This window comes from Cavia porcellus, unplaced genomic scaffold (genome assembly GCF_034190915.1).
Source record: "Cavia porcellus strain 051 isolate PalLab524CR breed Dunkin Hartley unplaced genomic scaffold, mCavPor4.1 scaffold_3, whole genome shotgun sequence".
Classification (NCBI taxonomy): domain Eukaryota; kingdom Metazoa; phylum Chordata; class Mammalia; order Rodentia; family Caviidae; genus Cavia; species Cavia porcellus.
The window spans coordinates 46403373-46424197 of record NW_026947486.1 but is presented as its reverse complement, the minus strand read 5'-3'; the positions used below and the strand labels follow the sequence as shown (position 1 = coordinate 46424197).

Below are 20825 nucleotides of genomic sequence, written 5' to 3'. Positions count from 1 at the left end.
AAAAAGAAATAGCCTATATATAGAAAAATATACTGGTTTGAATAAAAAGTTTTGAGGTGAATGTGGGAAGTGTGTTACAGTTCCTGCAAGAATCACAAAAAAGCATAGGTAAAAAGAACCTGAAAAATATTCTAAACCCTCATTCTACATAGTCTTTGAACCAGTATCACATGAGAGCTTGTTACAAATTCAGATCCTCAGGTCCTACCCTGTATCAGAATTTGCATTTTAACAATCAACCCAGGTAACTCTTCTGTACATTGACATTTAAGAATTTCTATTCTATACCATTGCTTTATAAATTTCACAGATCATTAGATTCATCTGGGGAAGTATTGATATTGTTATTCAATTTTGTTTCTAGTACATCTTTCCTTGAGAGATTTTGAGTCAATGTGTTTGGAATAGGGCCTGAAATCTACCTTTTAAAAGTTTTCCATATGATTCTGATGTAGCCAATCCAGAATTTGTCCTTGAACCATCATTTGGGTGCCAGTGATGTGCTCCAAATCCTCCCAAGATGTCTGAAAGTAAGAGGACAAGAAGACTTGCTTTAAACAATTCTATTTATATGGATAATTCAGTCACCATTCAAGACAACCCCATAATTATTCAAGACACCGTAACACAAATCAAAATTCCCAGAAAGTTGACTCATTTGGATCTTTGACTCATGTTTTGAGGTAAAAAAAATTTGAGGTAAGGAACTTGGATGGTTGCTTCAAGAATGCTAAAATCCAGGACTTAACGATATGTAGGGAGATCAAAAATAAAATCATTATGAAAATCTTGCTTCAGATCATCAAATCCATTTAGATTTAGGAATGCATGATTCAGCACTTGAAAGAATTGTTATTGTTATCATTTTGCCTCAATTTCCTGATAAGTAAAATAACACTTTTTATTTGATATGGTGCTTATTTTATTTAAAAGTGTGAGTAAAAGAATATATATTATGTATATGTACCAACTCCTCACAATGAATGTAAATATTATGTACTACAAACACTGCTAATACAAATAGAAGAAAAGAAAAGGAAAATAAAAGAGGTGAATGAGTACAAAGAAATATACATTCAGGTGCAAGAGGTTAACTATTTGAAATTCCTCATACAAGGAGCCTCTAGAAAACTAGTTTTATAAAACAAAGGTAAAGACAATTTTGGAAGAAAATATTGACAAAAATCCATTGTAGTTAACATCATTTAGTTCACAAACTGAATAATATCTTTGAGATGTTTTCACAGGTAGAAATTTTTATTAGATGTTAGAGAAAAGAAGATGGCAAATAGGTATGTGAAATGATATTTAATATCATTATATATGGGAAATAATAATCAAAATACGATGAGATATCAATTCACACCAATAAAAGGATTAACAAAATCAAAGACAAAAGATAACAAATGTTAGGATGTAGAGGAAAGGTAACCCTTTCACACTTTTGTAAATTGGAAATTGATACAGCCATTTTGGAAAGCAGTATGGAGATTCTTTAAATTTTTTTTTAAAAACTACAGTATGATTGAGTGATACCAGTTCTTCATATGGATGCCAAGAATATAAAGTCAGTATGTTGAAGAAATAACTTTGTTTTCATGTTTTCTTCACCATGATTTTCAACAGACAAATACTGAAGCAAACTAAATAACCATCAACAGATAAATTAAAATGTAATATATATGAAATATGTGGAATCAAATGGTGATTGTCAGAGGAAAGGGTAGAGTGAGAAATGGTCAAAAGTTAAACATTTTCAGTTATAAAATAAACCGATCATGAGAATCTTAGTACATATGGTGGGTCTTGTTAATGATGTTGTGTTGTTTAGTTGAAATTTCTTAGAGTAGATTTCATGTCCTCTTCAGACACCTACCAACCCATTTACACCCACACATATATGCTTCAGTATTACCTTTTCATGAAGCTTTCCGTGTGCTTCCTATTTAAAATCACACTCCAAATCATAAAAGTGCTCTCCACATCATGTCTATATTATTTTTCCAGGTCAATCACCATAAAATAGTGCATCCTTTCTTACTTACTTATTTTCTGTTGTATAACTTTACTGACTGGAAATTAAAGTCCATTAGGAGTAGATTCTTCCATATTTCATTTATTACTACTTACCTGAGCTAAGAACGGTGCAAGATACAAAGTGCTCAATATTTGTTAAATGAAATAACTAGTAAATATATGTTAGTTGACTGTAAAATACAATATATCTCAAATGATAACCATCATCTCTCCAACTTCAAGCAATATTCTATTTCCACAAGCAGCCTGACTCAAAGTTATGGAGACATGGACTATATATCATTTATTTTCAACTTTTAATTATGGTCCTGGAAGGAAGATACCATATCATGTGAAACATAATAAATGTTTAGGCACCAGAAAGACCTCAGTTTATTTTCCCCCTTCATTTAATAGCTGTTCCACCTGAAGTACAACACTAAATTTCTCTGCTCAATTTTTTCCTTTGTAAAATGAAAATAATCTTAGTATTTACAGAAACACTGTGAGAATTAACTTTGTTAATGTATGTAATACATTTAACATATCATTAGGTACATAATATGCTCAACAAACGTTATTATAAGTGACATTGCATTTTGCAAAACAATTATTTTTTACAACCATAAATATTTTAAATTTGCACTGCTTGTACTTAAGTTTTTACCTTTATTATTTAGTTAGTCTTCTTATCTACTATTTTTCCCACTCCATTCTACATCAGGCTGTCATAACTACTTTTTTCTAAGACTGCCTCTTTGAAAATATTTAATTTTTCTTTATTTCCCACAAATCACAAGTTATCTACTCTGGCAATGCCTTTCTTAGTTCACTACAACCCTCTTTTAGAACTTTTGCCAATAATCCCCTAACATGCCCTATTCACCAGCCTAATTGTTTTTCCTCCTTAAACTCCTTTTTCTTTATACAAACAGCATCTGATCCTCTGCTACCTCAACCTACAATATTGTCTTCTTTTTGCCTAGCAATCCTCTAGATTTGTAAAGGACTTCCTCAAATTTCCTCCTGTTCATGAAATACTTTTTGCATAATTCAACACTGTTGTGCTGATCCTTTTCTCTAAACTATATTTGTAACTGTTTAAGTAACTAACTTCGTCTTCTTCTGGTATCATAATTTGTGCTTGCTCCTTATTTATATCAGGGTCTTCCTGCCCACTCATCACATTTTAAATAATCCATCAACTCCTTGAAGTTATAGCCTGAATCTTATACACTTATGCATCTAGCAAAGTACCTAAAGGCTTATTTACAAGTAATGGATTCATCAAATATAAACTCATTAAGTATTTTTTCAATATCTACAATGTTCTTGGCAACATTCTTTGTACTGAAAATGTAGAAAATAATAAAAATCACATGATTTTTTAGGGAGAAAAGAATTATTTGGCTTACAGTTTGTAGACATTTCAGTCAATGAGGCACATGATTTCTGAGTTCTTGGGCCTTATATTCTAGTAAGAGAGAATAATAAACACTGTTGAGTGTGAAAAGTACTATCATAGGTAAATTCAGTGTACTCTATGAGCATATAAGAGGAGAACTACCTAAACTATTAGAACACATTTGCTGAACTGAAATGAAAAAGTTGAGACTATTTCTTTGAATTTTATACTCTTCTTGGTCATTCTCTTTTATAGGCAACCATTTTATCAAAAGGCAATTTTACTTTAGAATGCTCACTAGGTGCATACTTTAGTAAGCCAAGAAAAACTAGATATAGTGCTGCAAGTATGCAAATAATGTGAGCCTGAAAATGTGTGGGCATATGTATGTGAGGCAACTGTTATCATTATACTACATTCACAATAAAAAATGATGGGTAGAAGGCAGTGCAATGTCTTTTTTCCTGATTATAATCAATACACATGGCAAACATAAGGGCTCCTCCTTCATTATTTAAAAATTTCACCTATATCTGGTTGTCATCTTATTAAAATTTTTTTGTGCCTCAAAAGAAACCACCAGAGTGAGGAGACCACATATAGAATGGTAAAAAATTACACCAGATATTTATCAGACAAAAGACTAATATATAGAATATGTAAAGAACTCAAAAACAACGGATCTACAAATTTAAAGACCCAATATGAAAGTGGACATCTGAAATAAATAAATATTTCTCGGATGAAGAAGGACAAATACCAAATAAATACATGAAAAGAGTTAAACATCACTGGTCATTCAAGAAATGCAAGTTGAAAGAACACTTATGCAATCTCATCCTAGGAAGAATGGTTATTATCAAGAAATAAATAAATAACAAATGCTGGAAAGAGTGTGGGGGGAGAGGGATGCGTTACCACTGTTGAAGGGAGTGTAACTTGGTATAACCCATATGGAAATAAGTGTATAGATTCCTCAAATAGATCAGATTAAAGGTCTCATTTGACCCAGGTATTTCCTTTCAGTATTTCTTCCTAGAAAAATTAAAAACAGTCCATGACATCCCTAGCCCAGAGGACACTTTTAAGATCATCTCTTCCAGAGCTGAAGGACCTTCCCAGAGCCCAGCCACACCTGGCTGCACTTGGCAAGTTTCAGGCCTGCCCAAAACACACCCAGTAACCTTCTCCAAACCGGGAAGCTCAGCTGATGGCTGGAGTAGGCTGGAGTGAGTCCATGCCATCCCTAGCCCTGGGGAGACTTTAAGATAATCTCTTCCAGAGCTCAAGGATGCACCCAGAACCCAGGCACATGAGACTAGCCTTGGAAGGTTTTATGGACCAACTATATTATGCCCAGTGACCTTCTTCAATTACAGGATTTGAGAGTAGGTGAAATGAGTCCCATGGCAATGGTCTTCACCCAGGAAGAGCTTCAACCAATCATCCACAGTGGTTAGGTGCCTGGCCAGGTACCTGAAGCACTGAAGGTGGCACGGGAGGGCCTGAGGGCCTAACTGGACCAGGCTCAGAAACTTCCCTTCAGTTCCAGGAGCCTAGGGCATGGGAGACAATTTGCAACACATCCAGGGAAAGCTTTGGAACTACACTTGAAACATAGAAATCAGGAAAATGACAAAGTGAAAGACCTAAATGCAACCTCAAATCTCCAGCCCATCCCAAGAAACCTTAGGAGCTATGTAAATAGAAGAAAATATATGCCATACACCTGAAATACCTGAAATAATAGCAACTGAAATAAGGAAGCAACTCTGGGAAGTGCTAAAGGAATTCAGAAATAATCTCTCAGGTAAAAGAAGAAATTATAAAAGTAATGAAAGAGGTGCTAAACAAACCTAAAGAAGACACAGTTAAAAAATTGGAGGAACTAAACAAAGAGATAGAATCCCTGGATGAATAATATAAAAGACAAACAGAATATGTAAAGCAGATGCAAAGAGATATACAGGAAATCAAAAATTCCATTGAAAGCTGTAAAAACCGCCTCAATGAGAGTGAAGATAGAATTTAGACCTCAAAGACAGGATGGCAGCTAGTGAAAAGGAAAGGCAGGATCTTTTAAAAATAACAAGGAACAGGAAATAACAATTTAACAGCTACAAGATGATGCAAGCAAAAACAAAATACTATTGTTAGGGATAAATGAAAAAGAAGGGGACAACACAAAAGATGTCAAGAGGATATTTAGAGAAGTAATAGCTGAACATTTCCCAAACATGAGAACACAAATTGACATCAGGATTAGTGAAGCATAGAGAACTCCAAATAGTCATAACCAAAAAAACTACACCCAGACATATAATAATCACCATCCCAGATATCCAACATAAGAATAGAATATTAAAAGCTGTCAGAGAGAAAAGACAGACCATCTATAAAAGGAAAAACTATCACAATCACTGCAGACTTCTCAGCACAAACAATAAAGTCAAGAAGTGAAGTATTTAAGATCCCGAAGAAAAATGGTTTCCAACCTAGACTGATGTATGCTGCAAAACTGTCCTTTAAAATCAATGGAAAACATCCATGACAAAGAACAGCTGAAGAACTTCATGATCACCAAGCCAACCCTGCAAAGAATACTGAAAGACAGTTTAGATACACTTAGGAAAAAACTACTAAGCAAAGCAGACAATTAAACAGAATGGAAAGATAAAGATGCATCAGCAGAAAGATAACATGTCAACAATAAACCAACATATAACAGTTATAAACATTAATGTAAATGGTCTCAATGCACCAATTAAAATAAACAGACTGGCAGAATGGATCAAGAAACAAAATCCAACCATATGCTGTCTACAAGAAACCCATCTAACCCAAAAGGATACTCACAGATTGAAAGTCAAAGGATGGAAAATAATACTTCATGCAACAGGAATCCCAAAATAAGCTGGGATAGCTATTCTGTTTTCAGACAAAGTGAACTTCAAGTGAATAATAATCAGAAAAGAAAAGATCATTACATACTGGTTAGGGGAAAGTTTTAAGAGGAAGAGATAACAATCTGAAATATATATGCACCAAATTCCAGAGCACCAAGTTATATAAAACAAGTAATAAAAGAAATGAAAAACCAAATTAGCAGTAACGCAATTATAACAGGAGACCTTAACACAACATTGGCACCAAGGGACACATCAAACAGACAGAAAATCAGCAAAGAAATAACAGAACTGAATCACATATGTGAACAAATGGACGTGATATATATATATATATATATATATATATATATATATATAGAGAGAGAGAGAGAGAGAGAGAGAGAGAGAGAGAGTGAGTGAGTGTTCAACCCAATAACATAAGAATACACATTCTTCTCATCAGTACATGGGACATTCTCTAAAGCAGATCATATATTGGTCCACAGAACACATTTAAATAAATGCAAAAGAGTTTAAATTGTCCGCTGTATGTTACTGAATCATAGCACCATGAAATTAGAAATTAGTGATAAAAGATGCAGCAAAAATCCCACAAACACATGGAAACTAAATAACACAATCAGTGACTAATAGGGAAGTTAAAGAAGAAATTAAACAATACCTACAAGCAAACAAAAATACAAATACAACTTACCACCATCTGTGAGATGTAATGAAAGCCGTCCTCAGAGGAAAATTTATTGCACTGAGTTCCCACATCAGGAAAACAGAACAAATATAAATAAATAACCTGAAGCTACACTTAACACACCTAGAAAAAGAAGAGCAAGTCAAGCCCAAAGCCAAAGAAGGGAGGAAATTATAAATTCAGAGCAGAAATTAATGCAATAGAAATTAAGAAAACAATCCAAAGAATCAATGAATCAGAGTTAGTTCTCTGAAAGAATAAATAAAATTAATAAGCCCCTCGCCAACCTTATTAAAAAAGGGAAGAAAAAGCTCAAATTCATGCAATAAGGAATGAAAGAGTGAAATCACTACACACTCTGTAGAAATACAGGAGATCATCAGCACCTATTTTGAAAACCTCTACTCTCTTAGGTTTGATAACACAGAAGAAATAGATAGACTCCTTGAAACTTATGAAGTACCAAAGCTAGGTCAAGAAGATGTAAAACTGCTGAATAACCAATATCTATTAATGAACTCGATAATATAATTAAGTCCTTACCTACAAAGAAGAGCCCAGGCCCAGACAGATTCACTCCAGAATTCTACAAGAAGTACAAAGAAGACTTCATGCCGACACTCCACAAACTCTTCAATGAAATTGAAAGGGACGCAATCCTTCCTAAGTCATTCCTGGAAGCAAATATTATTCTAGTATCAAAACCTGAGAAAGACCCAACTAATAAAGAGAACTACAGACCAATCTCCCTAATGAACACAGATGCAAAAATCTTCAATAAAATATTGGCAAATAGGGTGCAGCAAATAATCAAGAAGATTATACAACAAGACCAAGTGGGATTCATCCCAGGCATTCAGGGATGCTTCAACATAGGTTAATCAATAAATGTAATCCACCATATCAATAAAGCCAAAAGTAAGTATCACATGATCATATCTATAGATGAAGAAAAAGCTTTTGATAAGGTCCAACACTCATTTATGACAACAACCTTACATAAAATTGGAATAGACTGTTTTACCTCAATATAATAAAGGCCATCTGTGACAAACCAACTGCCAGTATTATACTAAATGGCCAAAAATTGAAGGCATGTACCTTGAAATCAGGTGCAAGATAAGGATGCGCCTTATCACCACTTCTATTTAATACAGTACTGGAAATACTAGTCAGAGCAATTAGATAATAGAGAGAAATAAAAGGGGCAAAGATAGGAAGAGAAGTTAAATCATCATTATTTACAGATGACACGATTGATACCTTACAGGGAAGACCCCCAAAACTCCATTGAAAGACTCCTAGATAAAATAAATAAATTCAGCAATGTAACTGGATACAAAATCAATACTCAAAATTCAATAACATTTCTATATATTGACAGCAAAATCACAGAGAGTGAAATAAGAGAAGCCACATCCTTCCCAGTAGCAACCAAAAAATTGAAACATTTAGAAATTACTCTCATGAAACAAGCGAAAGACCTATCAAGGAAAATTATAATACACTGAAAAAAAGAAATTGAAGAGGATCTCAGAAAGTGGAAAGACATCCCTTGCTCATGGATAGGAAGAATAAATATTGTGTAAATGGCCATTCTCCCAAAACTGCTATACAGATTCAATGAAATCCCAATAAAAATACCATCAACATACCTCATAGATCTAGACAAGTCACTCCTCAAATTCATATGGAACCAAAAGTGTCCTAGAATAGCAAAGACTGTTCTAAGCTGCAAAAGCAAGGCAAAAGGCATCACAATCCCTGACTTGAAGTTGTACTACCAAGCAACTGTAGTAAAATCAACACGGTACTGGAATAAAAATAGAGCTGAAGATCAATGGAATAGATTAGAAGATACAACCACAACTACAAACACATTCAACCACCTTATTTTTGATAAAGGGGCCAAACATGTTCACTGGAAGAAAGATAGCATCTTTAACAAATGGTGTTGGAAAGCCTGGCTCTCCACATGCCAAAAACTAAAATTAGACCCATGCCTATCACCATATACTAAATTAAAATCTAAGTGGATCAAAGATATGAATATTAAAGCAGAAACCCTAAATCTATTGGAAGACAAATTGAGTAAATCCATGAAGACATAGGGATCAGTAGAGAATTCATGAACCGGACTCAAACCGCACGGGAAATAATTTCCAGAATCAATACGTGGGATCACCGCTTATTAAAAAGTTTCTGCACATCAAAAGAAATATCCAGCATAGTAAAAAGAAAACCCACAAACTGGGAAAAAAATCTTAGTGAACTGTCCCTCAGATAAAGGACTTCTCTCTAAAACATACAAAGAATTAAAAAAAATCAGACCCCCTAAATTCAAAGATCCAGTCCAAAAATGGGCTTCTGAGATGAATACACAATTCTCAGATGAAGAAATACAAATGGAAAATAAATACATGAAAACATGTTCATCATTGGTCATTAGAGAAGTGCAAATTGAAACCACATTGAGATTTCATCTCACACCTGAAAGAATGGCCAACATCAAGAAAACTATCACCAACAAATGCTAGAGATGCTGTGGGGAAAAAGGAACTCTCCTGCACTGTTGGTGGGAGTGTAGACTGGTGCAACCATTGTGGAGGTCAGTCTGGAGATATCTCAAAAAGCTGGCATTGGAAGTCCCATTTGTTCCAGCTATTTCACTTCTAGGCATATTCCCAGAAAACTAAAAACATCATACCACAGTGATATATGTGCACCCATGTTTGTAGAAGCACAGTTTGTAATAGCCAAATCTTGAAAACAACCTAACTGTCCATCAACTGAAGAATGGATTAAAAAGTTTTGCTACTTTTATGCAATGGAGTACTACTCTGCTATAAAGAATGATCACACTGAGATATTTATAAATAAATGTGTGCAGCTTGAGACCATACTCATAAGCTAAATTAATCAAACTCACATGTATAAATACCAAATAGTCTCCCTAGTGTAAAAAATGGTAAGAATACATAAAAGTACGTGGTAAATATGATTCATCATTATATTGCTTTGAAGCCTTCTAATGTTTTCATTATTTGGAATGGTTCTATTCTGGGTTGTTTGATTTTAATTGTCTGTGATGGTATGAACAGTTATTTTGAGGAATACAAGACAATATAATAGCTACTGCTGATATAATATCATCTTATTTTGAAGTCCCATGAAGCTTTTGTTCTTCTGTCTCTATTGGTTTATCATGTTGTATCTTATTGAATTTTATTATATGTGATAGTATAAACAAAATTTTTTATAGACAAGGAGATAATATAGAAACAATTGTTCACTTTCTCTTAGTTGGTTCTAAATACCCTGTAATACTTTCATTCTCTTGAATGGGTTTACACTGTCATGTTGTGTTTGAGGCTATAATATACAAAGTTATATTCAAATATTTCAAGGAAAGGGACACTATGGTAGCTACTGTTATGTCAGGTTATCTTGTGGTGAAACACTATATTGCTTAAATTGTACTATTCTGACCTGTGTTACTATATTGTTATGTCCTCTTTTATCTTAATCTCCTTTCTTTTAATTTTTTAATTAAAAAATTTAAAATTAAAAAAAGAAAAATTAAAAACATTGTACCATAGTGATATATACACATCCATGTTTAAAGCAGCACAATTTGTAACATATAAATCTTGGAAATAGCCCAAATGCACATCAACCAAGGAATGGATAAAGAGGATGTGTTTTTCATAAGCAATGTAGTACTACTCTGTCACAACAATGCATAAACTTGAGAGATTTCTAGGTACATGGATGCACCTGTATATCATATTCTTATGTGACATAAATCAGATGCATGTGTTTAAGTATCACATTGTTTGTCTTGTATCACAAAGCAAAAAGGTAAATAAAGACCAAAATAGATGATAGATATGGCAAAGTAGATAGAAAATGTTTAAATAAGAAAGGGAACCGGAAAGTTTGTAGGAGGAAAGGACGAAGGAAAATAGATGAGGAAAAATGGAAACAAAGCTGTTGTAAATAAGGAGAGTGTCTTGGTTACTTTTTTCTCTTGCTGGGACAAAATACCCAACACCCACAATGAAGAAAGCAAAGTTTTATTTAACTCACTGTTGTGGAGGTTTCAGACCATAATCAGCTGGCTGCAACCCAGGGTGATATGGCATTAGAACACCACTTAAGGCAGCAGCCAGATCAAAAGGACAGCCAGAGCAAAAGGGAGCAAAACAAGCCTCTTTTTTCCTACCTTATATTGTACACAGGTCACGTCCCCCTCTTCATGGAAAGTGTAGCACTCACAAAATCTCCTTGCCCTCCTTTGCACAGGATGATATTTATAAAGTAAGAACCCTGGCTCCCTGTAAGTCTCTCAGTTAAACTGCTAACCTCAAGTTGACACAGTGTATGAACCATAACAGAGAGGATGAACAGTTGAAAGGAAAGGAGGGAAATGTTGAAGAAGAGAGAATCAAGATATATTATACACACATTCCCTATGATGAAGGTGATCATTATGTATATCTAAAATGCACCAATAAAATTATTTTAAAATATAAATAAAAATATTCAATGTCAGTAGATAGCTAAACAGCTGATTTATGGCAATAACCAAATAATTTGAAAAATGTTTTCTTGGCTATTTCTATTAGAGAATTGACCAGTTTTGTCCTGCTGAATATTCTATGAGATCTTTTGATTTAAAAAAAAGTTCTACTTGTATGCCACCTCCAGTCAGGCTTTCAATTAATTTTAGCATCTATATATTCTATGATTATCTTGTAGGCCAATGTCATGAAGGAAAGAAACACTTACTTGTGGTTAGACAATGTTAATTATTGTGAACATTGCCATTTTGCCACTAATTTCTTTCACTTAACTAAGTCCAAAGTCTTTGTTAAGTTCTGAAACTTAGTTTCTCTCCAGTAGACTTTTACTCTGTTCTGAATAATAGTCTATTATTTTCTTTGAGGCAATAAAAAGTTCATCACCTGGCCTCGTATAACCAGTGAATAATGCTTGGTTGCATTTTATTCCCTTAGATATCCTTGTTGGCAATTAGTTTATATTCTGGAGAACTGTACATACTAATTGGTATTGGTGAAGAATGCTTCTAGATGGTATTCAAATATTTATTATTAATAAATAATTTAACCATTACAAACTTGCCTGACACTTATGCCCATGAAAATATTATACTGTTCAGTTTTTGCAGTTTCTAGTACTTAAGGTTTTGCACTTAGCCACATAATTTATAGGTGTCTATTTTTATATTTCCTTTTATTTGTTAGGTTGGATCTTTTAAAGTTGCTCTTAGGCTAACTGAAGAGCCCATTGAAAAATACACATTCCTGGATGAAGTGGATCTTAATTGACAAAGAGTAGAGTTAAAATATTTACATTTTAACAAACTTCACATAAAACCAAAACTAAGAGCCTTCAAATTTAAAAATCTTCCTTCAGTGATAAAGGGCAATGTCATAGATTCCAAAGACAGAATGGCAAGCATACACTCTGCTTTCCTATTTTCATTGCCTATATTCTTGATTATTTCTCAATTTAAATTTGTCTCATCTGTTCCCATAAAAATTCTAATTATACTTCAAGATCAATATCAAAAAATTGGTACTTTCTCCATAAACGCTTTCATCATCAGCTACTGATTGCAATCATACCCACTTGTGAGTTCTACAATATTATTTATGCCAGAATATGTGTCTTCCTAACTCATTCTACAAAATGGAACCTCCTTGCTAGCAAAGATTAGCAAGGACCTTTACACTCCTCCAACACCAAAATGCCCAACGACTTTGCTTGTAACAGGAACTCTATTACACTGGATTAGGTTTATTGAGCATCTAAATCATAGCCAAATAAAATAGGAATAACTTTTTATGTCTCCTAAATTTATATTCTTTTGTGAATAACTTGAAAAAAATCTCTGTTATTAATTTCTATTTAATTTGAAATTCATATTGAATATAAAACTATTTCAACAAGGTTAAAACATGAGTGAAAATATTAAATCACTTTAGTAGTACTGAGACTTGAACCCAGGGCCTTTTCTCTGAGCTATATTCCCATCCCTTTCTATTGTTTTGAGACAGTGTCTTTCTAAATTACTAAATTGTTCAGGCTGGACTGGAACTTTTACTCCTCCTGCCTCAGTCTCCCAGAGTTCTGGGATTATAGACATGTGGCACCATATCCAGTTTAAATCATCACTGATAACTTCTACAAAACAATGAGAAGATGCTTTCACAATACATATAATAAATATCTGACTATTGGGGTCTCCAGTTTTACCACACTAAATGTGTTTCCCAATTTTCTTTTCAGAAGATAAGGCATTATTTTACAAAGTTCTATTTTATACATTGAACTTGAGATATTTTTACTTTGTGGAAGTGATGAGTAGGTAACAAATTATGCTACACTGAAAAAACTGTATGTTCTTCCTGTTCACAGTGCTTAAATTGTTATGAAGATTTTCCTTGTGTCTTCTAAATGTTCACAATCGGTCTCAGACCTTGAGCATTTTGACAAGAAAGGACATTTTTAAATGAAGTTATGAGCTTTCATGTTTATGTAAAATAAACTAAATTCCAAGTTAATCAGATCTTTCTGCTCTTTTTCACCTTTGTAGTCCTTTTTCAGTTTTCTCTTTGAGAATGTGCCCTACCTATTGTTCCACAGAATTATCAGCTTGTGAAAGTAGAATAACTCAGCCTTATAGGGTCTCATACAAAGGGTAAGGGTGGAACAGAAAAAAAAATCAGTCCCCAGGGCTTGATTACAGAGCTGATTATGGTTTGTGGTACAGGTGACTACCTAACAGAATGATTTTGAGGTACAAAATGAGGAATATAATCATGATGTACTATAAACGTGTACTAATAAAAATAAAGATATAAAAGAAAGAATAATTATTCCCCATTTGTTAACAAGGCTCAAATTTCCTTTTTATTAAAGACAAATGTTTTTCTCTATAGAAAAGCTTAAAAAGAAATGCCATTCTTCCACCTTTAAAAATTAGGTCCAAAAATTCAAGCCAGACAGCCTTTCCTGGGGAATGTTAAGTACCTCTCATAAGCACAGAAATTAAGAAGCACATGTAGAAGATCCGAAATCTTTTGCAAGTCTTTGTTTTTTAACTACTGTACTGTATAAGCTTTCTGTGTTTGTGTTTTGTAGTATTTCCTCCAGAGTTATCTGTATTTTATTTGTATTTTGGGGGTGTCTTCTACACACTGTTATCCTAAATCTATAGCATTTTAAAAACCAGAAGATAGTATAAAACTGTCTAAATATACTCTGAGGTCCTAATAAACCTCAGAAAAAAATCTAACACAAAATGATTTAAATTTTGTGATTTGGAATATTAAAACACAAGGGATAAAACTGAATTATTCACTTCTCAGTAACTATTCTTAAAAATGTCCCCTACTATAAGAGCTAGACAACTAATATAAAATATGAAAATCTACTTGAACTTTAAATATATATAATAAATTCTTTCCTTTGATTTTGTTTTAATGGCTTATGGGAGGAAAGGACAAGACACTGTCCATCACTAGCTCTGATTATTTAATTTAAGCCTCCCTTCATGGAGCAATTTACACTAAACCTATATGATTTTTCTGAATCCTGTCAGTGTCCTTTCTGATATTCAAGCTAAACAGTATTCTAATTGGTTGCTCTTCAATTTTCTACCGTATTCTTGTCCTTTGAGAATAGACTCTGGCAATTAAATAAGACTTTGGAGGAGTATGCTTTGTATCTTACTTCAGAAAATGAGTTTCTAAAATACTTGAGCAATGATCCCATGACAGAAACCAGTACTGAGACCTTATAGTTTTCATTCCAGTAGTATAATCTTTCTGATTAGTAGAACAAGGGTAAATATTATAGTAATTCTTGGTTCTCAAAGGCACCTTTTTGACTCCTGAAACTGAAGTTTCAGTTAAAATGATGATGGTTGGAGTCCTTGACTGATCTTCGACCAGTAATAACAATTCTGTTTTGGTACATGCCCCCTAGCTTACACTGAGGTAGGGAATTTTGCACTTCATCTCTAATGAATTTTCTACCTAGTCTATTCTTTCTTTGTAAGGTGACACATTAAAAAGCAGACCTATTATTGAAAAGCATGAGGGGGTAAGTATCTGTTGTCCTCGAGACATCTCAAACATAGTAGAAGGAAAAAGTAAGAAGATTACTATATTAATTGCAAAAACTGTTGCAGCAAATCTATTGTCTTTTGTACTCATACTCTGAGAACCCATGTGAAGTCATATTCTCTTGGGGGTCATTCTGTTCTAAGTCTGGAATTATTTGGTCCCAGATATGAAGAGTCAAATACTGTTGAGATCCTCATCAGAACTGTTCTCACATTTGTCTGAGACATTTTGCATATATTGGTTGACAAGAGTTAGTGAAAACTGAGTAAGATGAGACATTTGATATAGATCTCTTTCCTCTTCCTACTGAGAGAATCGACTCCCCGTTTGTAATGTAACCCCCCCCCCGAGCTATAGAACAGAGCTATAAGGAATGTTTCACTCCCTAAACCTTTCCCAGGAGATAATCAGAGCAGGGCAGAAAGGAATGTCTCTGCTAGTCATTAACCACTAGATGTTCTGTTCTCTGTAAAGATAGAGATAAGCAAAAGAATGTACTGCATAAACAGGACCAGGGGGCACCTGGCACTCTAAGGTCAACCCAAGACCCTCGGTCTCCATGGTTACTCAGCCCCAGACCCTCAAATCAGCGTTAGCCAAGTCCTGCGCCGTTCAAAATTAACCAATGCGATTTGCTTCTGTAAACTTGCTTGCCTCCTGCTTGTACCTTTAAAAACCCTGCACAGATTCTCCTCGGGGCCCCTCCGCACACGTTTGCCTGAGGGACCCCATGCGCATGGAAATAAACTTTTTTCCCTCACCAAGAGTTGAGTCCTTGGGGTCTCTTTCCCTGCGGTGTCGGCCCTAACATCTTGGAGGCCCCACCGAGATAGCACGTCTCACGGAAGGTGACCTCAACGGCTCTGCGGTGGGTGAGTACGACCGGTCGCTTCTTATTTTTACTCTGAGGATCAATCTACCGGTATTTTACGCCCCGAGCCAAACGGCTCCGGTCTAGGGGCAATTTTTGTTACCTGTTTTTGTTATCTGTTCTCTGTTCTCTGGTGACCGGGGGACGCCCCACACGGTTTTCCGTGGCTCACCGTCTGCGATAGGATTTTCCTATCGGTTTGGGGCCCAATCTGTGGTCCGTCAGGGCCAATTCGGAGACACCCTCTGAGGTGACTCGTTCGGGGAATTTCATTCCCAATCTGTGGTCCGTCTGGGCCAATCTGGGGAATTTCATTCCCAATCTGTGGTCCGTCCGGGCCAATCTGGAGGCACCCCCTAAGGTGACTCGTTTGGTGTGAAACTAATGCGTGAGAGTGAGGTGGCCGGCCTGTTTGTCCTGTGTGTTGTGACTGTTGTGAACGGTTATTTGTTGTGTCGCGCGTACGCTAACCACTCTTTGTCTTCAGAACACCATGGGACAAATGACATCGTCCCCATTGTCCCTCACCCTCGACCATTGGTCGGAGGTTCGAGAGAGGGCTCACAATCTCTCCTTTCAGGTTAAAAAAAGTAAATGGCAGACTTTCTGCTCGTCTGAGTGGCCCACATTCTCCGTGGATTGGCCACCGGAGGGGACTTTCCACCTTCCCCTCATCTTAGCAGTTAAAAACATCATCTTCCGCCCTGGACGAGAGAGCCACCCCGACTGGGTCACCTACATCTTGGTATGGCAGGACCTCAAAGAGAAGCCCCCACCGTGGGTAAAACCCTTCCTTCCTCCGCCCTCTCCTTGGTTGCCTGTTTAAACTTGTTACTAACTTAGGGGCTTATTGCCCATTTCTGTTGCAGGATCCATATGGCTTATTAGATTCAATTACTTCCTTTAGCTCACCAAACTGTGCAAGAAGCTCCCTTTGTTTGTGTCTTTAATGTTGTGGCACCTTGTTTAATATGTAAGACTTCAATTGATTGCTTTCAACCTCGGCATGCCTTTTAAAAGGAGTATTTTTTCTCTCTGGTGAAAATGTAAACATGTGCACATATATATGTATATCTATGGTTGTTAAGAGTCATGTCAACTTTGCCAAGTAAAAACCAGGCGGTACTCTATTTGAGCCAGTTAAAAGGCTATAGTTTTGTTTTTAAAATACAACATTTTTATGTGGTAAATAAGTATGTTTTGGACTACTAAAAGGTGACTTCAAGGGTTTTGTTGAGAGTTTTGATGTTGTCTGAAAAGTGAGAGAAAAGGTAATTGACTGGTAATAGTAAAAAGAGGGACAAAGAGAGTGGTCTTCAAGTAAAGGTGTCTGGCTATGCCAGAATGTGGAAAAAGATTAAAGCTTAGTTTGAGAGGTATTATTGTAAGTTGTAGAAGGCTCAAGAGGATGTGAATTTTATTTGTCTTGGTTTATAGTACTACAAATAACAGGTTTGACAAAAAGTAAATGTGTTCAGAATTTGACAGTATTAGATCAGTTTTGGTAAAAATATACATAAGATTGTACTTTGCTGCAAAATGTTTTCATTAAAATGAGATTATAGGTGATATTAAAAATAAGATACAAGTTCTTACATGTGCTGTGAACATCTGGGAGATTATGCAGCACAATTTTGTTACCTGTAAAAAAGCCCTTTTTGTTAAGAATATAATTTTAGTAAAATGATGGCCTGTCACGTGACACCCTTGGACAAGAAGCAGTGTGCCATCCAGATGAAGCCGGCTCTCTGATCCGGAATGCCAAAACCATGTTCTCCTTTTGTGCCACCCTGACTGGACATCCAGAGGTAAGAAGGTTTCCCAATATTGCCAGTTGTTCTCTTTGTAACTCAGTGGGCCCCACATGTTAGACAAAAATTGCAAAGGTTTAAGAGGTTTAAGAAAATGCCCCTCAGCCAGTTAATAGAGATAGCACAAAAAGGTCTTTGAGAACTAAAAAATTTACAAAAAGATAGCCAAGATGTTAAAATTGCTCTATGAGAGAAGACTTTTAAAAAACAGACAAGACTTTCTGGAGACAGTTGGATACTGTAGGCTAAATTTTACTGAAAAGCTTGCCTCTATATGACTCCCATAAGGGAGAAACTCAAAATTCGCTGAACTGGACTGATAAATATAAACAGGCCTTCCAGCAGCTCAAGCGGGCCTTGACAGAGGCCACAGCCCTGGGACTCCCTGACGTTACCAAGCCTTTCACCTTGTTCATAGATAAACTCAGAGACATTGCCAAAGGAGTCCTAACTCAGGACATTGGCCCTTAAAAGAGGCCTATAGCCTACCTCTCCAAAAGACTTGATTCAGTAACAGGAGTATGGCCTCCCTGCCTTAAAATACTAGCTACTGTGACAATGTTATTTAAGAAAGCGAAGAAACATGCTTTGGGCAAGTGATTTCTGTGGTAACCTCTCACAGTTTAGAGACTCTTATCAAAACCCCTCCTGAAAAAAGGCTCTCAAATGCCAAAATTCTACTGTCAAGCCCTGCTTCTAGACCCACAGTCAATGATATTCAAGACTTCTTCAGCTTTAAACCCAGCCACCCTTATGCCTGATGATGATCCGGAGGAACAAAGGACACCTCTCTCCATGAGTGCGCTGACATCCTCGAACTGCAGCAGAACCTACAGGCTGATCTTACTGACCAGCTTTTGGGAAATGCCGACAACTGTTCGATGAAAGCAGCTTCATCCAAAACGGCAAACGAGTGGCCGGGGCAACAGTGACCGCTGAAAAGGAGGTACTCTGGGTTAAGCGGGTAGAGTCTGGCACTTCTGCCCAAAAGGCGGAGCTTGTTGCTTTGACTGAGAGGCTAAAACTAGCCACAGAAAAGAGGGTAAACATTTTTTTTTACTGAAGACATCCCTTTGCTACTGTACATATACGGGGAAGCCATCTAAAAATGCTCCACAGATTCTAGATTTGCTGGCAGCTGTCTGGCTGCCTCAATGGGTTGCTATTCCTTACAAGGCTCACCCAACCAGAGATGAAAAATAACAACCACATCAGAGGGGTCAACCAAGAAAGTAACTGCTCTGATACTAGTCCTCTGACCTTGTCAGAACTAGTCTACACAAAGAAAGACCTACAGTTGGCATCTCAACTTGGAATAAAGTCTCCCACCCCAAGGGGCTAATACCAGTTACCTGATAAACAAGTACTGTTACTGGAGGCACTAGGGTGGGAGCTGTTTCACCTTGCAGAATTGTTCAGAACTCAGTATTTTATTCCAAAACTCTACAAACTGACCACCTCTTCGAGCTCCAGATGCCCACAGTGCTTGTTAGTCAACTCAGCCAAGAGCTCTGCGTTGGAGACCACCCGACATCAAGAAATTGTTCCAGGAGAACATTGGGAAATAGACTTCATAGACATGGTAAAACTTAATTTACAGGGACACCGCTATCTCTTGGTATTAATAAACACTTTTACTGGCTGGGTAGAGGCTTTCCCTACTAAATCTAAGTCAGCCTTAGTGATAGTTAAAAGGCTATTACATGAGATCATACCTTAATTTGGCCTCCCACTATCAATGGGGTCCGATAATGGCCTGGCTTTCATAGCCCGAGTCACCCAAAAGTTAGCCCAGGCATTAAAGATTAATTAAAACTCCACTGTGCCTATCAGCCACAAAGCTCAGGGCAAGTAGAACTTATAAACCAAAGTCTCAAGGACATTTTAGCTAAGCTGTTTTCAAAAACTGGCGATAATTGGATGAGCCTTCTTCCCTTTACACTGTTAAGAGCTAAATATACCCCATATGTTTCCAAAATTTCCCCCTTTAAAGCCATGTTTGGGAGGGCCCCGCCATTGGTTCCAAGATTGTCAAAAGACAAATTAGCTAAAATTACTAATCGAGATCTTAAGTCCCTACAGACACTCCAACCTGTGTTGGCCTGGATCCACCAGCTGTTTAGACAAAAACACCTGGACCTGCCTTCAGAGACGCCTCTCAAGGCCCCAGGGACTCCAGTCTTGGTTCGATGTCACCACCGTGACTCCCTTAAACCCCGCTGAGAAGGACCTTTCACCGTGGTGCTCAGTACCCTCACTGCCATCAAGGTAGCAAGAAAAACTGCGCGGATTCACTACACTCATGTAAAGCCACTGGAAACAGCAAACAACGAGGGACATACTCAGTGGACTACACAACAGACTGGTAACCCTTAAAGTTAAAAATTGACTAAAACATAGATTATGCTGGTTATAAACTGTTTTAGCTTGCTTGTTTTGATAACATTGATGCCGACCTTACACGGCGGCTTTGGTCCCCCTGTAAACAAAAAAAACCTATTGTTAAAGATCTTTGTATGAGAGCCCCCTTCAAGTAAAACCAAAATGTTCTCTTTCCGGGAATCAATTCTGCCCTATATCCTCCCTTTATTGGGACCCCTGGCCGGATTCATTATAGTCATGGCTATAGCCCCTTGCCTCATTAACCGAGTAACCTGGTTTGTGAGGGCCCAGATTTCTCAAGTAAAAGTTATGGTGCTACGTCAACAATATGATCCCTTACCCATACAGGACCTTTAAGATTAAAAGTCATCCACAAGAAAAAGGGGGGAATGAGAGAATCGACTCCCCGTTTGTAATGTAACCCCCCCCCCGAGCTATAGAACAGAGCTATAAGGAATGTTTCACTCCCTAAACCTTTCCCAGGAGATAATCAGAGCAGGGCAGAAAGGAATGTCTCTGCTAGTCATTAACCACTAGATGTTCTGTTCTCTGTAAAGATAGAGATAAGCAAAAGAATGTACTGCATA

At 36.4% G+C, this 20825-nt stretch overlaps 1 protein-coding gene across 4 annotated transcripts in view; it reads right to left on the bottom strand.

Moving 5' to 3' along the window:
• The window catches only part of Gpr174 (G protein-coupled receptor 174), a 47862-nt gene that overhangs the window by 11901 nt on the left and 15136 nt on the right, over positions 1-20825 (bottom strand). For 2 of the 4 annotated variants that reach the window (XM_063246128.1, XM_063246130.1), the window contains 2 exons: positions 3432-3490; positions 423-524 (listed from right to left, as the gene is read on the bottom strand). The gene's annotated coding sequence lies outside the window, so the exon portion shown is untranslated. The remainder of the gene's footprint in view (positions 1-422; positions 525-3431; positions 3491-20825) is intronic. The other 2 variants (XM_063246131.1, XM_063246129.1) reach the window with 1 other exon arrangement.